Raw genomic sequence first — 23,497 nt, 5'->3', positions numbered from 1 at the left:
GTAGGCCTACACAATGGAATACATCTCTTTGTCATAGGTGGGATAATTTCAGACTGTTTCTGAAAGTGTCTCATCGTGGTATGCCACTAGATGCCCCTGTTGCACCAATAGCATAGTCGGAGGCATCTGTCTCAATCTCAAATGGTAGTTGCAAGTCTGGTAATGTGAGCACTAGTGCAGAGCAGAGGCGATGCTTCAAATTGTCAAATGCCTTCTGTTGGGATTCGGACCAAAAGAAATTTTCTTCCGTTCCGCCCTTGGTGACTTGAATCAAAGGCCAAGTGATATGAGAGAAACCCAACACGAACCTGCAGTAGAAATTGATAAGACCTAGAAAGTTGCGGAGCTCTGTTAGAGTGGTTGGGTCTGGCCAATCCCGAATAACTTGTATCTTGGTTGGGTCCACATGCACACCTCACTCATCGATGATGTACCCTAGATATTAAACCTCGGTCATACCAAAAGTGCATTTCTCCAAATTGGCACACAATTTGTGTTAATGCAGGGTTTGGAGGACCTGTCGAATATGGTGAAGGTGCTCTTCCCAACTCTGGCTGAAGATCAGGATGTCGTCCAAATGCACTACCAAGAATGAGTTGGTGAAGGGCCGCAAGATATCATCCATCATCCTTAGGAAGGTTGTGGGCACATTCGTCAACCCGAAAGGCATGACCAACCATTTGAAAATGACCTCCTTAGATTTAAAAGAAGTTTTCCACACATCGAAGGGTTCGATTGGTACTTGGTGATAACCAAACTTCAAGTCAATCTTGTTGAAATATTTGGCCCCCTTGAGTTGGTCCAAAAGGTCATCAATCCATGGGATTGGATACCTATTCCAGATAGTGATCTTATTCAATGCTTGATAGTCAATAAATAGTCTCCAGGTTTCGTCCTTCTTCTGTACCAACACGATTAGACTCCCATAGGATGATGAACTTGGTCTGATGTGCCCTTCCTGCAACAACTCCTCAATCTGCCTCTTGATTTCATTGTTCTATAGAACAAAGCATTGATAGATCAGTTCGTTGGGTAGCAGCGCGACCAGGGTTAGATCGATGGAGTACTTAACCTGACAGCATAGGAGTACCCCTATGGGTGAGGTGAAGATGTCATTGTACTCCTCCACGACCTTGTCCATATGTTGTTGTTGTACGTAGGAGCCATGTCTGGAGGCTGTGGATGTGGCTAAAATCTTCTTCTTTCCCTGAGGACGAATCATAAGGAAGACAAATCTCCCGGTCTGGGAAATGATCTTACTGCATTGCTTTACAGAGATCAAAGAGACGATTGTAGGTAGTGATACCTCTGGTATCTTGTATAACTTATTGCCCAAAGTAATAATAACAATGTGAGGCCTAGACTCATACACAACATGACACTTCCACAAGTATGGTTGGCCTAATAATACATCACACAATAAATCATTTGTGAAGGGCTTGATGTTGTAGGGAAGACGACAATGCTGGTTGATGCAAAGATCTCATCCTTGGTGAAGCCACCTCATGGTGTACGGCTAGGGGTGTGGTGTGGTCGGTAGGCCCAATCACTTCATGAAATCCACTAAAATGAGGTTCTTTTGGCTTTTGCTATTGACAATGAACTACAACAAAGAACCCTTCACCCACACATGTGAGTGGAAGAGGCTCTCCCCCTCTTTTGGATATTTGGGCTCAATCTTATGGATATTGGTGGTGACAACAGTGGCACTAGGTTCCAAATCAATAATTTTCTTCCCTTTTTCATTCCCCTTGTTTGGTTCTAACTCATAGTCGGAACATGCATCTCATTCAGAAGCCTTCAGCTCAGCCACCAGTCATTGCTTAGCTCAACACTCACTTTTGTTGTGTGTGGGGCTCTTATGGAACTCACACCATTTTCCTGTGTCCTTCTTTGTCTTCGTGATGTTTTTATTTTCCTGCAGCTTCATCGGGTTCTCTTGGGTCATCCCACTTTGGCTTTGTCCTTTGTTCTGCGGTTTAGGGGCACCTATCCCTTACTTCAGATTCACAGATCTAAAGTCTTACTTCTTTTGTTTAAATTTCTACTTGATCTTGACAACGTATCGATAGGCAACGCCAAGAGAGGAGATTTCCAGGAACTCCATCTCGTCCTGAATGTACTTGTGTAGACACCTACAATAATTGAGTACCAAATGTCGCTCAGAATCCTTGAAACCCAACTTCATTCGAAGGGTATGAAAAATATTTGTGAACTCCGACACCTCTTGGTCCCTTCCCTACCACAGCGTGGTCGACTCTATGTATTTATCATGATAGATCCTAACAGGGTAATATTGTTCCTTGATGGCATCTAAAAAATAATTCTAAGTGGGTGTGGCTAAAAATAGTGAGGTTTCCCTCTTGTCTCTCTATTCACAATAGGTTTCCCACCAATCCTTGACATGGGGGGCGCTTTGAGGAGTGCAAAAGTAATATTTTCCCGATTGGAAAAGTCATGAACCAAAAAATATCCTTCCAATAGATTTAACCACATATCTACGATGCCTGCATCTATCTGGCCTTCAAATATGGGAATATCAAAGTTGACTTGAATGTTAAAGGGAGTGGCGCCTCCAGAGTAGCTGTTGGATGAAGATGTGTCGTCTGTCGGTAGCCGCTGAAGGATCTGGGCAAAGTTTCCCCTCATCACGTTCCTTTGTCGCTCGAGGGCTTCTTCGAGCAATATTTTGAAAGGATCTTTGGCTCCCTTGTCTTTCTTTTCTTCCGCCATGGGAGGTTCTCGGGGTTATTGAAGCTGGTCTTGCAAAGGTTCAACCAGTTCAAGCCCTTACTCCTTATACCCTGACCTCATTGGGGACATGCAAAGAAAAATAGAGAAAGAACAGACTACTCTGATACCACTGATCTAGACTTATGCTGGAATGCAACAAAACACAAATATAAACATAAAAACAAAGATGCAACAGAAATAAATCTTCATTTCATTAACATCAAAGAATTGAAATATGCTTACATACAGAATGGAAATAAACTAGCTCAAGCGATGATAGCTTATCTCTGAGAAGAGATGTGGTGGCTACATGCCTCTGAACTGTGTTACAATGACGCTCAAAGGCCTATTTATTATTGAGAAACATTGGAAAACCACAAACATTTAAAAACCTAACCCTAGGAGATGAAGCACCAAAACAGTGGGTCCCATTGGGGTAAATTCGTATATCAATGTCTCGGGGTCATAACTTTGGCATACGATCTTCGTTTGACGTGTATGATACCTTGTTAGAAAGATCTATCTGAGGAATACAACTTTCGACTTCCAAAAAAATATCTTTTAGGGTCTCAAAACGGATTCAGAAGTTCAGGACCCGAAAAACTACCAAGAATAGTAAACTTTGCTACAATTAAGGAACCTGAAACATTGAAAGAAAAAATGTTGGGGGTCCAAGTGGAATAGGTGGGTGGCCACCAGTATCCACTTGGATCACATATAGCACTGTCACCTCTAAGTTTGTATGAACCCCGAGTTGATAATTTAAGTTGAGAGCCTTGGAAGTTGCAACATCCTTGATGCAATACCAAGGCTCATCAGTATTCTTAAGAATATTGTATCAGACAAATATGCCAAGTTCACTTCCACGTTTTGGAAGGAGTTATTTGTAGGTTTTATATTATTATTGTTATGTCGACTCTGATTATATTGTGATCCCTTAGTCTCCTATATATAGAAAGGAGGTTTTTTCATTTGAATCATCCAAGAATTTTTCATTTATATAATGTAAATGAGGTTCCCCCCTCGAAGAGTATAATTTTTAAGTCATTGATCTGCCTATTTTTGAGCTGGTTGCATAAAATTTAGTTTCGCTTCTTCAAACATGCCATCTTGGCATTTTCGCTATAACTTTTTTTCTACGAAGCTTCAAAAGCTGAATTTTTACCACATGGAGCTAAAATCTCAGATAACTTCATGAAAAAATTTCAGAACTTCGTTTGCTAAATTTTTAGAGATATGTTCTAAGGAAGTTATGGTTTTTGCAGACTCCAGAATTTTGTCTCAAAAAGGTGACCTAGGGAAAATCGTCATAACTTTCATTTCAGGCATCAGATTTGAATTATGTAAAAATTGACTGAAATTGCATAGAATGTAGTTAGTCATGTATCAATTTCAAGGCCAAAGGTCGAAACAGTGACATAGGGCACTTCGTACAACTTCTCTCTAATGAACCAGTCAATAATCAGGTCATCGTGGGAGACTTGGCATAAATATTTCTTGAAGAATTCAATATTGGTCTAACTTGTGGGGCTGGAAAGAGGACTCAAATAGATACCAAAAAAGAAATTTTAGAACTTGGAGATCCAAAATTACAGAGTTACAATTGTTTCAAGATCAAGCTCCTAGAAGCAAGAAAAATGCGTGTATTTTTTTTTTTAAAATTGCATAACTTTTGTTTGAAAAATCAGTTTGAAGTGATTCAAAGGGCATAGTGAAGCATATATATCATTGTTTGATTTCAAAATGCCTCGAAGAAAGAAAATGGAAACACCTAGTAAGAAACCATAAATCTTTACTATGACACGTGAAGAAGAAGAAGAAATGCAGCATGATATATCAAAATTACAATACCAAGTGCAACAAATTTTTCTCTCACAAAGAGTAACCAAAAATGAAATGGAAGCTAAGATGGATGGTTTGAAAAATAGTTTAAAATCAGACATGGAAGGTTTGAAGGATGGCATAGAAGAAAAAATTAAAGGCAACATGGAAGATTTGAATAATGGTTTAAAAGCAGACATGGAAGGTTTGACAAAGTTGCTACAAGAAATGCTTCGTAATAGTGAATAGGTATTAGATGAAAATCATGATGAGAACAAAAGAAATGTTAATCATGATTTCATAGACTCTAACTTTGGATTTAAGACCCACTATATTCCAAAGATCGATATGAGGAAGTTTGATGGCAAGGATCTGCTAACACGGATACTACAAATGGAGCAATATTTTGATCTTCATAATGTGCAACACACACAAAAGGTATGCATTGCAACTTTATATTTAGAACCCAATCAATTTGTATGGTATCGATGGCTTTGTTCTCATAAACCACTTGTCACTTGGTGAATTTTTACAAAGGAAATGATAGCACATTATGAGGATACAAAGAGCAACACCTTTACCCAATTGATAAATCTCAAACAAATGGATTCAATGACAGAGCACATTGAGGACTTCCAAAAATTGAATATAAGGGTAAATGATATTATAGAGTAACATAGGGTTGATGTGTTCATATGGAATTTAAAGGATTACATCCAACATGAAGTTCACCTTTGGGAGCCCAATTCATTGGAGAAGGCATTCAGGTTGGCAAGAAAAATTGAAAGAAAAATTATGGTAACAAGGAAGCCTACCACTCACAAATATAAAGATGGAAGTGTTGTTGCTCCTAGCCTTCCAAAACCTACAAGGTTGACACCACAACAATTGAAAGAAAAAAGAGCAAAAGGACTTTGTTACAGTTGTAATAGAAAATACACTAAAGGTCATAAGTGTGCTGAGAATAAATTAATTTACATAGATTATGAAGAGGAGGAAGAAAAGGAACAAGAAACTGCAAAAGATGAGGATATACACCAAGAACCAACCCCAAAGAAAGAAGAAATGAATCTAACCATATCTTGTAATGCATTAGCAAGAATTACCACTCCTAAAACTCTCAAGATAGAATGACATATCAAGAAGAAAAAGGTAATTCTGTTGATTGATTCAGGTAGTACCCATAATTTTATTCATTGTAAGATATCCAAGGAATTGAATTGCTTTCTCTATCCAACACTAGAATGTCAAGTGATGGTTGCAAATGGAGGAACCATAAATTTCTCTGGAAAGTGCCATAATATCAAGCTATCCATGGGAGAATATGTATTGAATAGTCCAATTCTTTCCATTCTAATGGGCGGTGATGATATTGTACTAGGAGTCCAATGGTTACAATCTTTGGGTATGATAGCTTTTAATTTTCAAGAACTCTTCTTAAATTTTTTTGGGAAGGAAATGAAGTTGAATTAAGGGGTATCATAGGGAAACCAAGAAATATAATCAAATCCAATGGCATGACAAAGCTTCTAAATAAAGAACAACGAGGCATAATTGCACAATTATGTTCACTAGAGGTTCAAACATCGAAATCATCTATTTCTCCATATCTCCAAAAAATCTTGTACAATCATTCCAAGGTATTTGAGACTCTCAAAGGCCTCCCACCTATTCATGATCATGATCCTGCTATTCATTTGATTCTAGGAAGTGTTCCTCCAAACATCAGGCCTTACAGATATCCCTATGCCCAAAAGAGTGAAATTGAACGTATGGTTGCAAAAACGCTAGAGGCCGGTATAATTCAACCTAGTCAAAGTTCTTTCTCTACTCTAGTAGTATTGGTGCACAAGAAGGATGGATCATGACGCATGTGTTCGGATTATAGGGAGCTCAACAAGCTCACTTTAAAGATAAATTTCCCATTCCTGTCACTGATGAATTATTGAATGAACTACATGGAGAAATTTACTTCACCAAGTTGGATCTTCGTTCAGGATATCATCCACCGTCCATCACATCATATTTATGAGAAAATTATAAGATTCAAGCAGTCTGTTAGTGTCAGTCTTTGAAGCCTTCCACCAGCGATCAAACATGCTCTTACAAATTGGTCTTAGGGTGTCAAAGTCAAATTTTGTCATTTCAGTGAGTCTTCAAGTAAAATTTGGTCACCAGGTATTAGGTCTAAGATTTGTTTTTACTCCTTCCAAAGTCTTCCAAGTATTGGTCCATGTCACCATTCAAATGAGTGTACCAACATTAAATGAGTTATCATTTTTTCATGTTCCAATGGGTCATTTTACACCTTGTTTTGCTTCAGTTGTGCTCAGGTAAGGCTCATTTCCCTCTCCTAGGGTTTTTGTTTCTGAGCAAGAAAAAATGAATTTGGAAAACGTGAGAGAGGTTTTTGTCCAAAATAGGCAAAGGAAGAAAAACCTCCTTCACTTTTTACACAGGTGTCATTGTTTTAGAGAAATGTCAAAAATACAGTTGCCTCAGGAGAGTTAATGCACCTCTGGAGTGACCTTGGAAAAATCAAGATTTATCCTAGCCGGGTTGGCCAAATGACTTGCTTGATGAGTCAAATGATAACTAGTCACAAAGATACTTCCAATGAGCTATCATGAGATCAATTTAGAGTTGAGGAAGACCTTCAAAAATTGACTACAACAGCACTCTGCATTTTGGCAACCTCATTCTGCACATTTTGACCAGTCTTGGGAGATTGGACTTTTGACAAGGAAAATGAACTCCAAATTGGAAAATTCAAGATGTTCTGGAAATTAGACTCGATAAGCTTTCCAACGAGCTATCACACGCCCAATTTGGACACCGAGAAAGGCCTCCAAAACTGGGTCTGAAGCAGCGTTGTGCATAGGACAATGGCACTGCGCATAGGATAAATTTTGCAACACAGGAATTTGGCATAGGTGCGCAGCGCCACCGGCGCTGTGCTTTTGATGGAGACACTTTTTGAAAGAATGGCTTGCATATTCAGATTTAGCATGATGAGAACATCAATCCTTGAAATTTTCAGCAATTTTGGAGCAAATCTTGGTCACCTAAAGGTCAAAAAACCATAAAAAAATGCCCTCTCTACCTCTTTTTGGACACACAGGAAGCAGTCTTGGGAGATTCCACTTTTGAGGGGGAAAATGACCTCCAAATGCAAAAATTCAAGATGTTCCAAAAACTAGACAGGAAGACCTTTCCAAAGAGCTATCTTGGGCTCAATTTGGTCAATAGGAAGGCCTCCAAAACTGGGTCTGAAGCGGTGCTGCGCATAGGAACAGTGGCGCTGCGCATAGGATAAATTTTGCCAGTTTTGCTCAAAAATCAAAATTTTGCCTAGTTTTTCTACAAGTTGACTTTTTCTTTCATCTTGGATGAATTAATGATTTTAAATGATGCTATGCTATGTAAATGTAATTGAAAAATGACCTTAGAGGGTAGATTCATCATTTTGAGGTGGTTGAGGGGTAAACGAATCAGTTTCCATGGTTATAGAGGCAAGTTGTTCCATTGCCTATATTCTTGTTCCTAGTTTAGAAATGATTGAAACCACCCCTATTCTCATGGATTCGACTCCTGATGGCTAGCATAGGTGGTTTGATGTCTATATTATGTATTTTTTCAGTCATTAGCAAGGGTTGGACTCTAGTGGATGCTTTGAGCTACATTGTACATCTCTACAACAGTTTGGTAAAGAAATAAACTAGGATTTGCAACTATTTTTGTGGGATTCTTGTGGTAATGTGTTTTTGAATTATTTCTCCTTTTGTCATTAGTTTCTCTCATGTGTTATGTGTGCCAAAATCTAAATCATTCTTCTAAACTAAATGAAATCAAGATAGATAGGTAGAATACATTGGTAACAGTGCTATGCCTTGGGAATACATTTAGTTTTTGATGTTTTCAGTTGTCTGAAGAGGCCTCATGATCCTTGCATGCCCTCCTCAGCTCCCCACCAGTCTTAGACCTACCATCTCACTCAATTCCAAGTGCCAAAACACCTCCCTGCCTCGCCCCACAGAACACCCTGCAATTCTGACTTGATTTCCCGGACCCAAAACTGTCTGCTCCATTTGATCCAGCAACAAAACCATCAAAATCAGCCAAAAACCCTAGAGCTATTATACCTAGCCTAAAATCCATATTTGATTCAGTCATCTCAACTGAGATTGACAAGGAGAGAGCCCTCTCCCGACCTGGTAGGGCTAGCTACCAGGTTAAGTGTGGTTTGTGGTTACCCTAGAATTGCCTCCCTTCAGCCTGAGGTCAATCTAGGCTCTAACATAGTGGCGACCATACTAGGGAACGTAGTGTTATGTTCCTCAGCAAAATGTATCAAGTTCAGATCTGATTGTTGATGGTGGACAACGATCAGACACCGGAAGGCTGAAATCATTCACCTGGTGATTCCAAATCAGTTTTGAGATTAGATCCAAGGACTCCACTGGAGGATGAACCTGACCAACAGAAACATGAAAGGACAATATAGAAAAATCGGGTATTCAAGTTGGAATTTCATCCAAGACATTATGTTCTTTGTTATAAATTATTTTTTCTCTTTTCCAAGAATGTTAAGAAGGCTTTACAAAGTATATTGTATTTGAGAAAAGATCCTAGACCTGCATTTGATTCCTTCCCTATGAAGATTGTGAATACAAAATATTCACATGCCTTTAATCTTGATCAAGACCCTTCTTCCGAATTTTATGATGACCGTCTTCAAACTGATGAGCCTAAAGAGACTAATACTGATTCTACACCTTCTGTACGTATTCCTATACCTTGTAAAATTCCAGATCGATACAAGCCTCTGATTTTACCTCCTATATCCCATGCTTTCCCTAAAAAACATTACCTATATCTACCAAGATTTGATGGTGACTATGACAACATCACTGCTGAGAGACATGTACTGAATTTTGAGTATTTTCTTGACCTTTTTGAAGTCGATGAAGAAGATGTCAGTATTAGGCTTTTTGCTCTTTCTTTGCAACGAAAGTCAAGAGTTGGTTCAAAACCCTGCCTGATGTGAGCATCTCAGATTTCCAGCAGTTCGTCAAAGTTTTCCTCGACAAGTGGATGATCAAATAGAACCCTTTCTGTTGGAATTATGATGCATGTGTTGTACTTGATGGTAACCCACTGATAGAAGAACATCTCACTCAGTTATAACTAGATGAATCTTCAGAAGAGATATCAGATGTGACTGAATGCATGGGATGCAGGACAGCTCAAAGGAATCAGATGATAGTTCTAAGTGTGATAAGTTAGCTTTGCCATCAAGTCCAAAGGGGGAGATTGTTGGCATTATGAGACAAGTGTTGTCCTTGATGGCAAATCACACAGATGACAAATCATAGTAGAGCAAGTCAACAGCAAGGATTTGATGATCAGACTACAAGAATGAAGAGAAAATATATATACGCAGGTTAATCGTGACCAAGCTGCGTATATACGCGGGTTAGACGTTACAAAGGCGCGTATGCGTATACACGCACTTTCATGCAAGGAAAAGCATGTATATGTTGGAGAACTTACTTTTGGTCCGTGGTAGTTAGTCCTTGGTATTTGAACCTATGGTTTTGGACCATAGTATCTTGTCAGACGTGTTGATCCCAAGTATTGGGTCCATGGTATTAAGCAAGGCCTAAGACTATAAAAGGAGAAGAAGATCATTAGGCAAGTGCAATCGAAAAAGTCTTGAATATCTGATGAATGATGAGATCCAGTATGCAGGTTATGGGTTGATGATGCATTGCTTGATCTGAGCTAAGGAGGGATCTCACCGGTTGATGGAGAACAAGATCTAAGGATAGATCGGGATCAAATGGTTTGAAATGAACTATCTCTATATGATTGATTATGTTTATTCTAGATCTGTATACTAACGCATGTAATGATCTAAATTGGGTATAACTTAAGTTTGCAATTGCTGCAAGTCATGATTGAATATTTATAGATCTGTACGCGGGTTGGCTTTGGTGTAAGAGTGTATGTACGTGGGTTTGGTTCATTGTAGTAGCGTATACCATTTGAGCTATGATGTTTGAAGTTACAGGAGGTTCTGGTTGTTGATGAGTTCTGATGACAATTTAATGGTGTCAGTATTCTGCATATCCTGTTTGGTTGATTGTGTTTAGCTTCAGTATTGATGGATGAGAACTAATATTGGATCAGGATCATAATGACTCATATTTATGTGATCTGATGGACTAGATCTGGGTTATAACACACATATTATCCTTGTATATGTAATAATCTGGATATGTCTGAAGACAGGAAGTGCATCAAGTTATAAGTAAGCAATTGATGACATATACGCTGGTTCACCTTGGTGAAGTTGCGTATACACGCTGGTTCAGCACTTCCAAGTAGCGTATGCACTCTGATGCATGATTTTGATGATACAGTTGGTTCTGAATATTGTTGCAGGGTTCAGTGTTCTGCTCTGTGTTGTTGACAGGGTTTCAGTGTTTAAGTGATTCAGAAATTGATGATGCTAGTAGTGACTGTTTTGTGCTTCAATGATATTTATGGGTCCAGTATGAAAATTTGATGAAACGTGGCCTTCAGATTATAGTGTTGTGCTTCAGGAGTATCCAGTCTAAAAATGTATGAAATGTGGTCCCTAGAGGGTGAACGGAGATTGTAGGCCGGCGCCCACGTACTAGTACATCAACTAGTACAATAGCAAAGGGGGTAGTAGCTCCCTTCCAGTAGCAGCTAGAGAACAAGTGAAGATTGGAGCTTTCAGTAGGCAGGCACCTACGTACTAGTAAATGGATCAGCTAGTACAAGAGCTAAGGGGGTTATAGCTCCCATCCAGGAGAGTCTGGAAAAAGAGAGAAGGTTGTAGCCCTCTGCAGGTAGAAGCCTACGTACTGGTATAAGACTGCACCAGTACAGAACTATTGTAAAATGAAGTTTCTTATTAAAAGAAGATAGAGACGACTTGCAGCAGGTGGTTTTCAGCCACATTGGGTTTCCACCTTATATCATGGTGTTCATGTGTGCTTCTTGTGTGTGATGATCTGTTCTGTTTTACTGCACCTGCTTACCGTATATATAGTTAATGAAGTTCTGATGCACTAACTAAAGATCAACCTTAAATGGATTAACTGAATCATAAGTATTCTGGATATACGCTAGTTGCATTAGACACAGTTGTGTATACACATGGGTTCCCTTAATTGAAGTAGCATATATGTATCTAAGTATGGAAATGAAAAAGTTTTATTGATTTGATAATACTGATTCACCCCCCCTCTCAGTATTATTTCCAACACTTTCTTGATTCTAGAAGAATATAACCAGCTGAAAAGACTGCCAGGGGAGACAGTACAACAATTTTCATCCAGATTTAACCAAGTCTATTTTTTGATGCCTACTAATATAAGACCTCCTCCTGGATTCGCTCTCTTGCACTATCCAAATGCCTTTGATCCGGAAATGGAGTTTTAGCTGAGGGAAAGGAACCTTGCAACACTTGAAGAGATGCAAAACAATGCAATAGATGTAGAGGCTAATTTGCTGATAAGAAGGGCAAAGTTGAAGGAAGAAGAGATGAAAAACATAGATCCAGAGGAATCGACATCTTTAGAGGTAAAGCTTAACATTTTGGTAAGTGCAGTGGAAGAGATGATGCAAAAGATCACCACAAGGAATGAGTATGATGTTCAATACCATGGCTCGTTGATTGAAGAAAAACAAGTGACTGATTCAAAACATTTTCTTTCTTGTCCCAGTTGTCACAGATCTGATAATGATTGTTTTATAGATCATCTTGGACATAGAGATATGTTGATTTGACATGTATGCTTGATGATGTGTTTTATATTGATGATTTCCCTAGGTTTGATCATTATGATGATGATTATGTTCTCCAAACAGAAGCTAGTCTTGCAGACAAATCAGCAGTTGGTTTATGGCAGGAGGAAGTTCACTTTCAGCAGCTCGAATTACAGTGATCAACTGTTGCATATCAGCTATGGAAGTGAGGAGGAAAGTGTAGCAAATTTTGAAGTAAGTGAGGGATCTTTGCCTTTTTGTTTTACTTCATTTCAGTTCATCAGAGACAACTTTCATGCAATTAGAAGTCAACCGTCGATAAGTTTTGATTTGGACCATCTTGAGGGCAATGAAATCCTTGTTCAAGACTTCTCATATCCAGATTTGCAGCCCCCGAATGCCATTGATTGTTAGGTTGTAGATGAAGACTTGGAAGCTGGAACATATGATCAAATGATGCAAGATGATTCTGTACCATTTTGTTTTGAATCATTTCAATTTTTGAAGGGAAATTTGCATAGTATATCTTCAAATGGGTAGCCTGTAGCAAATCATGCAATCTCATCGGAACCAATAGAAAATGGGTTGCAACAGTCTTTTCAAGTTTTTCACGATCCAATAGCTGATGTGTTGGATGATGTCTACAGTCAAAATCCTTCTCCATTAGCTACCTGTGAGCTTGAAACAAGTATTGATACAAATTTGATCTGACAACCGGTTTCTTTGTCATTATTAGCAAGAGTCTTGTCACAAAGCTTAGATGAAAGTTTGCATTCATGGTACGAGGAGAAGAAAAGTAATCCATTGGATGAGCTAAGCCCCAGTGCACATGAATTTCAAGATCCTTATGTAGTATTCTTGGAGTCGGATAGAGAATCCATATTATTCAACGGGTCTGTTTACAAGTTTTCATGGGAGTTTCCTTTCAGTAGTTCTCTCTTGTTGTTCATAAGCAAGCACTTGTGGAGAATGCAAACAGCAACCAGAATGCTTACTTGGTTGCATTGGTTATTTCACTTCACTTGATCAGGTGATGAATGGAACAGTTAGAGTAGGTTTTATTGAATAAGCTCCATTTTGAGCATATTTTCCAGTTTGTCAATTGTGTTTTAGTATTGAGTTAGTGTCAAGTTAGTTTGGGTCTTTGAGTCATCAGTATCAGTCATGCATTTGAGTTTGAGTTTTTGACTCCATGCCCAATGGATAAAGCTACTAGGTCGTTTTTTACTCCATGCCCAATGGATAAAGCTACTAGGTCTACGGTGTTCTTGGCACCTCCAAGGAGCTACCATCCCCAATGGAGCCAACGTTAGTGTCAGTATTTGAAGCCTTCCACCAATGATCAAACATGCTCTTACAAAGTGGTCTTAGGGTGTCAAAGTCAATTTTGTCATTTCAGTGAGTCTTCAAGTAAAATTTGGTCACTAGGTATTAGGTCTAGGATTTGTTTTCACTCCTTCCAAATTCTTCCAAGTATTGGTCCATGTCACCATTAGAATGAGTGTACCATCATTAAATGAGTTATCATTTTTTCATGTTCCAATGGGTCATTTTACACCTTGTTGTGCTTCAGTTGTGCTCAGGTAAGGCTCATTTCCCTCTCCTAGGGTTTTTGTTTCTGAGCAAGAAAAAATGAATTTGGAAAAAGTGAGAGAGGTTTTTGTCCAAAATAGGCCAAGGAAGAAAAACCTCCTTCAATTTTTACACAGGTGTCATGGTTTTATAGAAATGTCAAAAATATAGTTGCCTTAGGAGAGTTAATGCACCTCTGGAGTGACCTTGGGAAAATCAAGATTTCTCCTAGCCTGGTTGGCCAAATGACTTTCTTGATGAGTCAAATGATACCTAGACACAAATATATTTCGAATTCACTATCATGAGCTCAATTTGGAGTTGAGGAAGACCTTCAAAAGTTGACTGCAACAACACTCTGCATTTTGGCAGCCTCATTCTGTACATTTTGAACAGTCTTGGGAGATCGGCCTTTTGATAGAAAAAATGAACTCCAAATTGGAAAATTCAAGATGTTCTGGAAAGTATACTCAATAATCTTTCCAACGAGCTATCACACGCCCAATTTGGACACCGGGAAGGCCTCCAAAACTGGGTCTGAAGCGGCGCTGCGCATAGGATAAATTTTGCAACATAGGAATTTGGCATAGGTGCTGGTGGCGCTGCGCTTTTGATGGAGAAATTTTTTGAAAGTTTCAGCAATTTTGGAGCAAATCTTGGTCACCTAAAGGTCAAAAAACCATCAAAAAATGCGCCCTCTGCCTCTTTTTGGACACACAAGAAGCAGTCTTGGGCGATTCCACTTTTGAGGGGGCAAATGACCTCCAAATGAAAAAATTCAAGATGTTCCAGAAACTAGATAGGAAGACCTTTCCAAAGAGCTATCTTGGGCTCAATTTTGTCAAGGGGAAGGCCTCCAAAATTGGGTCTGAAGCGGCACTGTGCATAGGATAAATTTTGCCAGTTTTGCTCAAAAATCAAAATTTTGCCTAGTTTTTCTACAAGTTGACTTTTTCTTTCATCTTGGATGAATTTATGATTGTAAATGATGTTATGCTATGTAAATGTAATTGCAAAATGACCTTAGAGGGTAGATTCATCATTTTGAGGTGGTTGAGGGGTAAATGAATCAGTTTCCATGGTTATAGAGGCAAGCTGTTCCACTGCCTATATTCCTGTTCCTAGTTTAGAAATGGTTGAAACCACCCCTCTTCTCATGGATTTGACCCCTGATGGCTAGCATAGCTGGTTTTATGTCTATATTATGTATTTTTTCAGTCATTAGCAAGGGTTGGACTCTAGTGGATGCTTTGAGCTACATTGTACAACTCTACAGCAGTTTGGTAAGGAAATAAACCAGGATTTGTAGCTATTTTTGTGGGATTCTTTTGGTAATGTGTTTTTTCATTGTTTGTCCTTCTGTCATTAGTTTCTCTCATGTGTTATGTGTGCCAAAATCTAAATCATTCTTCTAAACTAAATGAAATTAAGATAGATAGGTAGAATACATTGGTAACAGTGCTCTGCCTTGGGAATACATTTAGTTTTTTATGTTTTTAGCTGTCTGAAGAGGACTCATGATCCTTGCATGCCCTCATCAGCTCCTCAACAGTCTTAGACCTACCATCTCACTCAATTCCAAGTGCCAAAACACCTACCTACCTCGCCCCACGGAACACCCTGCAATTCTGACTTGATTTCCCGGACCCAAAGTTGTCTATTCCATTTGATCCAGCAACAAAACCATCAAAATCAACAAAAAACACTAGAGCTACTATACCTAGCCTAAAATCCATATTTTATTCAATCATCTCAACTAATATTAACAAGGAGAGAGCCCTCTCCCGACCTAGTAGGGCTAGCTACCAGGTTAAGCGTGGTTTGTGGTTACCCTAGAATTGCCTCCCTTCAGCTTGAGGTCAATATAGGCTCTAACACAGTCGAAGATCACATTGAGAATCAACAAGTTCTCTAACTATTAAAGGATAATCTCACTTTGGCACATAATAGAATGAAACAACAAGCAGATCAACACCACAACAAAAGAAGTTTTGATGTAGGTGACTGGGTATTTTTTACATCTACAACCATACAAACAAATGTCCCTCAAGCAAGCTAAGAAGTATAATCAATTATCACCGAAGTATTATGGTCCTTACAAGGTGTTGTTGGGAAAAGTATCCAATTCGGAATGCCCCTATCCCACTCTAAGAGGTGATAGTGCCTTAGCAACAAACAAGGAAACTTATTCGAGTATTCTTCTTTATGAAATGTAAATGAGGAAGAAGGATCTAACTAACCTGTGTCTTCCGCTAGTTTGTCGATCCAAATCACTCCTCTCTTCAGTAGCTCCCAGCTTCTTGCTCCTTCACCGGCCCAGCTTCACCGAATTCCTGCAAGATCACAAGAGAGAGAAACTACACAAAGATACAGATATACATTCATAAAAAGCTCAAGATCAGATTAAGCTAAACATGTAAGCATAACAAAACATCATTGGTATACAACATGTAGGAGAAACTCAAATAGTTTATTGATATGATAATAAAGTCCAAGAGGAGATACAACCAAGTGAGTTCCGATCCAGCATCTACCTCCCAGCAAAGGAATCCCTTCCTCTCCTCCAACAAAGCATAAATCACCCAATGTACTAATCTCAATCTCAAACCAACAGCAATTCTCTGCAAAGTACAAAATTCCAGCCCCCTGAACCTGTGGGTGAGAGATCCATATATAGATGTAAGCAGAGAGGATGAGTCAGCTTATGTTTTGACTTGTGGCTTCTCTCTGTCAGTTCTTGCTTCCACTTGGAGGTTGAGAACCTCTTACTCATCACTAGTCGAATTCATTGAGGCAAGTGTCATTGGAGAAGATTCTGGAAGCTTCCTGGGTCTTTCCACCTCGCTGAATGAGCTTGCCATTTGTCATTTCCCGCTCAGCGCACCCTGGTAGTGCTTCCACCTGCATTGCAGTGCACCTAGCCAGTGCAGACTCTGCATTTCAACGCAGGCAGCTAGTGGAGCCTCTGAATTGATCCTGAATTGACTATTTCTGAGTGGTTTTTGGTGGAGAACTTCTGGGAGAAGCTGTCATTGGTTGACCTTGTTCCTTTAGGAGCTGTAACAACATCTTTAGGGACTTTGGATCCCTTGAATTATGGACATTTCATGCTTATAGCTGTAAGGCACAAAAATGTCTATAACAGTTGCCCCCTAAAGTATGAGGCCGTTTATCGGGTGAAATGCTTTATTAGGAGGATCCGAAGTTCATTCAATGCTGGGAGGAGACCTGTAATAAGATACAATACAATACATTATTTTTCATACTGTTTTCATGATCTAGCTGAGGCGGGCATTCCCATGCTCAACTTTATAAATTCATCTTTGTGTACATAGGACAGATAATTGTCTGATGATAGACTGATGATCCTGCTGAAATCATCATCCTTTGGTAGGATGATTGTCTGTGCTGCAATGTTGTACATGTCAATGTCTTTATTTTTCCTGAATATATATCGCAGCCCGGATGGATGAAACTAGATCCGGGGTCTTCAATCTCGTCCGATCTTCACTCTAAGTACAAGTCGATCCATGTGAGAAATGTTCTGAAGTCGAACATGGAAAGACATCGCTTGATTACCAGTCAATGAGGTAAACCGTTAACAAGCGCGAGAGGAATCACCGATAATGATAATGACCCTCAAGGTACTGTAGTACAATTCACGTGGTGTGAATAAAGGACTTGGCGTCGAACACCACGCGAAATCTTTCGGTCGAAGGTCATTGATGTATAGTTGTCGTCGGAAGTGAGAAACTTGCCATTGAGGCATGCAAGCTTCAAAGTACTGAAGGGATTGTTCCTAGATCAACTTCTTGGATAATGAGCTGATGTCGACAAGAAGCGATCCGTCAAAGGAGGGCCTTAACGTATCCCACATCAGTGACACGGAACGGAGCAAATGATTTTGATGGAGGTGAAAACGATCTGATGATATATAGTTCAGGGTGGCGGTCATGAAAGAATGAAGGATAATGTATGGTAGTGGATGGGACATGGTTGACTTCTCTGGATGACTTCTCTTGAACATATCGGCGACACTTGTGTGATGGACTGGTAGCATTTACCCCAAAGGTGGATGGTATGGCGAGACCATGGCGATGTGACCGGTGAATGAAACAACCCAACCCGACTCAGGCACGGAGTGGAAGTGTCATGTTCAAGAGCGACTTGCTACCAATAAAGTTCTTTGAGTTTCTTCCCAATTTTTCCCCAGTCATTGCTGACCAGTACCTCTTTATTTTTGTCAAGCTTGAGGAGGATAACATATGCTTGTTCTATAATTTGCCCTTCGGGCAAACCCATCGCTATGTTTTAACGAGCCTAGCGATAGTGAAACCCGTTCTCGTCTAAAGACAAGTTTGTCGCTATTTAATGTTTTTAACGAGTCTAACGACAAAGATAACTCGGTCCTTTTCATTTTTAGAGAGTCTGAAAAGGTACGTAAAGTCAACTCCGAAAGTCCTTTTTCGTCATCTAATCCCTTAAGTCTGAAAAAGTATAAAACAATACAGAAGGGATGAATTTTCGATAGTTTTTACGAGCCGAACAAAACAAGCACTCGATCTTTTTGTGCAATAATCCCTCAGGTCCAAAAAGATTAAAATCTAGAGGAGGGATAGCACTTCCGGTCGCTTTAACGAGCTGGAAGGCCAAAACTCGGCAATCTTTTCATATTTTACGAGTCAGATGAAAAGAGCTTAAAGAAGACTCGTCTTTTGAGGAACGAGAGATAGAACGGGTTAGCAGCTGATTCCAGGTACGAGTTGGAATTTTCCAATCACGGCAGTGTCACAAGGATGGCTAGTGAAATCACTCTTCGCAGCTGTTCCTCAAAATGGGTAAACAATCAATATGGAGGTGAACGATCGGCCAATGGAAAAGTGGAGGTGATGGTGCAAACACGACCAAGGCTTTAATGGCTGATAATGTTACATTCACGGTGGTTATTTACCGGAGGGTAGTTCATTTTTTAACGAGCTTAAACGCGGAAAAACACTGCTCGGTCTTATGTTTATTTTTTAACGAGCATGAACTATGTGCTAAAACTGCTCAATCTTATGTTTATTTTTTAACGAGCATGAACTATGTGCTAAAACTGCTCGATTTTCCAGTCATATGATAAGAATGTCTCATGTAAGATGCCATTTTTTATGGAGCTTGCGCCTTACCAAAGCTATGCCCCGCATCCTTTCGTTATGCAAGTTCGGAAACGACTAATCCTACGAGTTTAAAGGGTTAGACCTACGGGTTTAAAGGGAGGACCTAAAAATTTAAAAAATAAATAGCCGCCCCTTACTTGCACTCCAAAAGGTTTGCATGCCCCCAGGTATAAAGTACGATTTCAAGGTTACCCCTCAATTTGCAGATAAAACATTTGTTTTACCAGGAAAGGCCTACCTCTTTCAGGTTACCCAAAGATTGTTTCATCAATGCAGCGAACAAAACACTTCTTCGGCGATGTCTACCGAGATAGACAAAGGTGAGTGACAACGAGCGCCAAACACATAACTTTGACAAAAGAATCTTATTCTAGAATAACCCCTCTTCCAAGACGGACGGGGTACAAACTAGTCATATTCTCCCGCGGAAACCTACCCTATACCCAAAGTTTTCCTGCCGAAGCAGACCAGGACGCATGCCCCCTGGGTTCCAGTCATATCCTTCCGAATTACTCGCGCTCATCGGGAGGACGGACTGTGGGTTGAGACATTTCTTGCGTGAAGAGACCATTTAGGGAAGGTATATGACTATTTGCGATGCGTGATCCGGGAAATGAAAGCTGGTCCACGAGCTTGACCACTCTTCCTTCGTGCGGAAAACACATTACTCTAAAGAGCGAGGAGACGATGGCTCCCATGCAATATATATAGTCTCGTCCAAGGAGTAGGTTATAATCCAAGGGTCCTTGAACGACCATCACGTTCATTTGAACGGTCTTCCCTTTCAATGTGATAGGCACATTGGGGAGGATCCCTAAAGGTCGACTGGTTCCTTTATCAAAGCCTGCCAGATTTCTCATTTCAGGCAAAAGCGCTGGCGAACCAAGCGCTTTCCAAGCAATAGAGGAAAGGATACTCACAGATGCCCCCTCATCAATGATGGTGCCAGCCATGACCATTCTGTATATTTGGACGATAATTCTGAATGGTATGCTTGCTGGAAAACGGGGTCTGCCTAGTTGGTTCCAGTCGAAGGAGACAACTAGGTTGCTTGGTGGTGGGACCGAGTAAACGGCCGAGTATCGCTCTGACGAACTTCCTTCCTGCGATAAAGGAATGGGGGGAGTGCCCCCGTGCTCGTCGGAGTCTGTGTTGATGAAGAGAATCTGGATGGTGTCATCTTTATCCTCTTCAGTGACTGTATCATTCGAAGATAAATCCTCTGAAGGCAAGACCGGGTCAACTGCCGCCTCGACCTTTTGACTTTCGTCGGGTATGGATTCAGCTGGTTCATCTTCAATGACCGGCGCTTCAGCTGACCACTTGAGCGGGCCAGCTGGATTTTCAACTAACGAAGGACTCGGCAAGAGTTTTTTATATCCAGGAGGAAGTCGTAACGGTGAAACCGGACGATCATCCAAAACTCTTTTCGCTTCGTCTAAGAAGGGACAATGGTGGATGGCATGATTGCCTTCACACAGTCTACAGGGAGATCTAGCTCTCCCTTTTTGTCCAAGGACTTCACTTTCGCTAGTTGACGGTATGCATTCAACATGGCTATCAGAGGTTGATGCTACCAGATTGTGCAAACGGGGAGACCAGTCCCTTAGTATCCGAGGGATGCAAGGACAATCTCTGTGGAAATGGTCTCCCTTGCATATGACACATGGCGATTTAGGCCTAGTCAGTGCTGTGTGTGGATTTTTGCAGACGACACTTGTTTGCCCCCAGTCGCTTTTGGCTCCTTCTTCTTCTTCTCTTTCTTCTTCTTTTCCTTCTTCTCCTTAGGAACTTGGTTTTTTGTTTTACTAGTTCCGTCAAGCGAAGAGGAAGGAGGAGAGGAAGAATTAGAGGAAGTAGAAGGCTGGTAAGCAACTCTGGACTGGTCTAACTGTTGATTCCACTGTTCAGGAATAGTGGTGTTCTGAACGACATTGGTTGAGAAGAGCCAGACCGGTAAGCCAATTGTCAGTCCTGGAAGCGACAATGTGGCCATATGGGGCGCACCAACATCTCCTCAAGAGGAGAAGGGACTAGGATTTCCACCAAGGGGAATTCCTTGGTTGGTGGGTTCCATTTTCTCAACCTAAAGATCAACGTAGGAAAAAGGGTGATTGTTCCGTTTAAAATAAATTTTAACGACGCTTAGACACAACTTGCTTTTTCAATTTTAAAGAGTCGAGAAAAAGCTAAAGATGACTCTAGTCTCCTTCGATGTTTTAACGAGCCCGAAGTGACAAATGCTCGGATGGACTTTTTCCGTTATAGAGTCTGAAAAAGGCCAAAAGGAACTGCTCTGGAGTTCTAGGTAGAGGGTGTGCCAAACTTTTCGCAAAACTGCAGAATACTTTTTAAGGTACGGGCGGTCAATCTTCCCGAATGCCTATAGGGGTCTCCCAATATATACTCGACGGTACGTGGGAGCACAATCCGTACTGGCGCTATCGTCTCTCAGGAGGAATCACCCAAACATCAGCGAGATCGACAGTCACCAGGTTTTACGACGCCGGAACACGTCTCTAGCCTAGACCTCTATGTTGTGCGTTAAGTTACAAAGCGTTGTTAAGTTCATTCAATTTATTTTAGGTTGATCTTTCTTAGAAGTTTGCCTTTTTGGATCACCACGAGATGTATGATACAATTCCTAAATGCAGTCTAAAAATGATAAGCAAGCTTTTATATCTTTTCAACAATGAAAATCCTAGCTACAAGGGGAAAAGGAAGACACAAACTTTTCTCAAAGAGCATAGAGCACACTGTAAATGCACTTTTCCTAAATCAAAGCATGCAAACTATCAAAATGCAAATGCACATATGCATGTATTTGTTTTCGCTTTCTTGATATTGATGCCTAAAAAGAAAGCCGTTGTACAAATTTGAATTCGATTTCAAGTGAAAACATAAACAAGTTCCTTTTTCAAAATCAAAAAGACGATTATGACACTTTATGATTTACTTGTTTCGACACTAGAAATGAATAAATTCAAACCAAACGACAAAAGTAAAGGCTCAATCAACTGTGAACAGCAAACAAACTCACTCCTAAGATCAAAACGACACTGACGACAGGTCTAGATCTAAGGGCGACAGTATGACTAGTTTACTTTTGTAATGGGAAACTGCAAATGATGTAACAAATACATAAAGAACAAATACATTTTCTTTATACAACTGAGGCGGAATTGAGGCAAAGAAAAGGGGTTTCAGATAGGTACACTGACTGATAACAGGCTGCAAAAAACAGAGATAAAACTGAGCAAAAGGAAGCAGGGAACCACAGCTGCACAAGGCAAAGGCTGATCAGCGCACCCTCAACACAGAGAAACTGAACTTCAGCCAGGTATCCTTCACGGGACCTGCGTTGAAATGCAGAACCTCTTCACAGAGTCTGCGGTGAAGCAGAAACGAGAGTTGTTTCTAGGTTCTGGGTCACGGTTTGCAGTTAAATCTATAGTTTTTGGCCGGATAAAAGCTATCAATTAGGTACAATTAGGAGGATGATTTAAAGGAGGACTAAGATCTATCACAAAGGGCTGTTAGAGCACTTGTGGATCAGTTTGTTCAGATCATAAAAACAGGCCCAGTGAGTGGACTAGAGTGGCAGATCTCTACTTTGCATTTGAAAATGGAAAATGCATTTCGATTCGGCACTCCTGAGTTTATGAGAAGAACAACAATAGAAACACAAATAAACTAACAAGATACTCTCCCCAGCGGAGTCGCCAATTTGTTGTTGGGAAAAGTATCCAATTCGGAATGCCCCTATCCCACTCTAAGAGGTGATAGTGCCTTAGCAACAAACAAGGAAACTTATTTGAGTATTCTTCTTTATGAAATGTAAATGAGGAAGAAGGATCTAACTAACCTGTGTCTTCCGCTAGTTTGTCGATCCAAATCACTCCTCTCTTCAGTAGCTCCCAGCTTCTTGCTCCTTCACCGGCCCAGCTTCACCGAATTCCTGCAAGATCACAAGAGAGAGAAACTACACAAAGATACAGATATACATTCATAAAAAGCTCAAGATCAGATTAAGCTAAACATGTAAGCATAACAAAACATCATTGGTATACAACATGTAGGAGAAACTCAAATAGTTTATTGATACGATAATAAAGTCCAAGAGGAGATACAACCAAGTGAGTTCCGATCCAGCATCTACCTCCCAGCAAAGGAATCCCTTCCTCTCCTCCAACAAAGCATAAATCACCCAATGTACTAATCTCAATCTCAAACCAACAGCAATTCTCTGCAAAGTACAAAATTCCAGCCCCCTGAACCTCTGGGTGAGAGATCCATATATAGATGTAAGCAGAGAGGATGAGTCAGCTTATGTTTTGACTTGTGGCTTCTCTCTGTCAGTTCTTGCTTCCACTTGGAGGTTGAGAACCTCTTACTCATCACTAGTCGAA

This window comes from Pinus tabuliformis, chromosome 4_2 (assembly GCF_031772625.1).
Source record: "Pinus tabuliformis cultivar Carrire ecotype Pingquan chromosome 4_2, CPIR1, whole genome shotgun sequence".
Taxonomy (NCBI): Eukaryota; Viridiplantae; Streptophyta; class Pinopsida; order Pinales; family Pinaceae; genus Pinus; species Pinus tabuliformis.
Note: the sequence above shows the minus strand (reverse complement) of the source record.